Source organism: Pongo abelii, chromosome X, assembly GCF_028885655.2.
Source record: "Pongo abelii isolate AG06213 chromosome X, NHGRI_mPonAbe1-v2.0_pri, whole genome shotgun sequence".
Lineage (NCBI taxonomy): Eukaryota > Metazoa > Chordata > Mammalia > Primates > Hominidae > Pongo > Pongo abelii.
The window spans coordinates 72,623,753-72,626,564 of NC_072008.2; the positions used below are offsets into that span (position 1 = coordinate 72,623,753).

Consider the following 2,812-nt stretch of genomic DNA (forward strand, 5'->3'; position numbering starts at 1 on the left):
ATATCTCCTAATGCTATCACTCCCCCCTCCCCTCACCCCACAACAGGCCACAGTGTGTGGTGTTCCCCACCCTGTGTCCAAGTGTTCTCATTGTTCAATTCTCACCTATGAGTGAGAACATGTGGTGTTTTTGGTTTTCTGTCATTGCGATAGTTTGCTGAGAATGATGGTTTCCAGCTTCATCCATGTCCCTACAAAGGACATGAACTCTTCATTTTTTATGGCTGCATAGTATTCCATGGTGTATATGTGCCACATTTTCTTAATCCAGTCTATCATTGTTGAACATTTGGCTTGGTTCCAAGTCTTTGCGATTGTGAATAGTGCCACAATAAACTTATGTGTGCATGTGTCTTTATAGCAGCATGGCATATAATCCTTTGGGTATATACCTAGTAATGGGATGGCTGGGTCAAATGGAATTTCTAGTTCTAGATCCCTGAGGAATCGCCACACTGACTTCCACAATGGTTGAACTAGTTTACAGTCCTACCAACAGTGTAAAAGTGTTCCTATTTCTCCACATCCTTTCCAGCACCTGTTGTTTCCTGACTTTTTAATGATCACCATTCTAACTGGTGTGAGATGGTATTTAGCCCTCAGAAATAATACCACACATCTACAACCATCTGATCTTTGACAATCCTGACAAAAACAAGAAATGGGGAAAGGATTCCGTATTTAATAAATGGTGCTGGGAAAACTGGCTAGCCATATGTAGAAAGCTGAAACTGGATCCCTTCCCTACACCTTATACAAATATTAATTCAAGATGGATTAAAGACTTAAATATTAGACCTAAAACCATAAAAACCCTAGAAGAAAATCTAGGCAATACCATTCAGAACATAGGCATGGGCAAGGACTTCATGACTAAAACACCAAAAGCAATGGCAACAAAAGCCAAAATTGACAAATGGGATCTAATTAAACTCAAGAGCTTCTGCACAGCAAAAGAAACTACCATCAGTGTGAATAGGCAACCTACAGAATGAGAGAAAATTTTTACAATCTACCCATCTGAAAAAGGGCTAATATCCAGAATCTGCAAAGAACTTAAACAAATTTACAAGAAAAAATCAAACGACCCCATCAAAAAGTGGGCGAAGGACATGAACAGACACTTCTCAAAAGAAGACATTTATGCAGCCAACAGACACATGACAAAATGCTCATCATCACTGGCCATCAGAGAAATGCAAATCAAAACTATGATGAAATTGAAATATTTTTAAATCAAGCAAAAATATTGGAGCTGAAAAATGAAATTGACATACTGATGAATCCATTAGAGTCCCTTATCAGCAGAAATAAAAAGCAGAAGAAAGAATAAGTGAGCTTGAAGTCAGGCTATTTGAAAATACACAGTCAGGGGGCGGCCCAGGGCAGGTCTGCGGCAGCTGCCGCAGACCTGGAGGAGCTGTGGGAGCGTCACAGCTGCAGGCGATGCAACTTCCAGACGGGACCCCCTCTGTCCTCCCCTCAAGTCTCCCCTTCCTCTCCCCTAGTCCCGCGCCGTCTTCCTTCCGCGACTCCGACCCAGAGCTTTCAGAGTGCGGTTGCTCAGAGGAAGCCCTCGCTGCCCCCGCCTCAGGGCCAAGTGAGAGAGTGCCGGTCATCGCCCCCTAGGCTTCCTCCTTACCCCCAGTGGTGGGCTCCCGTTCTGGCTCAAAGCTCTCCCCCAAGCTCCATGAATGGAAATCGGCTTTGCAGGACCCGCTGGGGCCCAGCCCCTACCCATGGTGCCCAGAAGACCTGGCTATGGCACCATGGGTAAACCCATTAAACTGCTCACTGTTTTCAGGTTGAAATCCCAAAGATTGATGTCTACCTCTATGAGGTAAATACTAAACCAAACAAGTGTCCAGACAAGATATTAAACCAGACAGTGTCCCACGATATTAAACCAGGGAGATGGTTGACTCAACGGTTCAGCATTTTAAATTAACTATATTTGGAGACCGCAGACCAGTTTATGATGGAAAAAGAAGTCTTTACACCGCCAATCCACTTCCTGCGGCAACTACAGGGGTAGATTTAGATGTTACTTTACCTGGGGAAGGTAGAAAAGGTCGACCTTTTAAGGTGTCAATCAAATTTGTCTCTTGGGTGAGTTGGCACCTACTGCATGAAGTACTGACAGGACGGACCTTGCCTGAGCCACTGGAATTAGACAAGACAATCAGCACTAACCCTGTCCATGTATTTGATATGGTGCGACGACATCTGCCCTCCATGAATACACGCCTGTCTGGCGTTCCTTTTTCTCAGCTCCAGAAGGATATGACCACCCTCTGGGAGGGGGCAGGGAAGTATGGTTTGGATTCCATCAGTCTATTCGGCCTGCCATTGGAAAATGATGCTTAATATTGATGAAAGAGACCTCTGGCAGCAGTGTGGAGAATAGATAGAGAAGAAGAAACTAATCAGAGAAGCCAGTTAGGAGGCTTTTCAATCACTAGTTCAAGTTTCGGTCTTCACGTTACTTCCTTGAGAAGCAGTGTTTGACACCATTCTCCCCCTATCCAGCCATCCCCCAAGTCTGAGTTAGGTATTTCTCTTCTGTATTCCCATAGCACAGTGTAATTCCCCATAATAGCCTGTATCACCCTGAATTATGAGTGTTTATTGTTGTCTCTCCTATTAGAATGAAAGCTCCATGAAGGGACTGCCATTTTATTCACCAGTGTATCCTCCATGCCCAGCACAACTTTTGGTAATATTAAGCAGAGAATGAATAAATAAATCCAAGAGCACAGGAGGAGGAGCATCCAAATGAGCCTGAAAAATCAGAGAAATATTTGTGGTAGTA

At 44.0% G+C, this 2,812-nt stretch overlaps 1 pseudogene; it reads left to right on the forward strand.

Moving 5' to 3' along the window:
- Positions 1 to 1,694: 1,694 nt before the first annotated feature.
- On the forward strand, positions 1,695 to 2,407 carry LOC100435755 (protein argonaute-3-like; annotated as a pseudogene).
- The last annotated feature ends 405 nt before the right edge of the window (positions 2,408 to 2,812 follow it).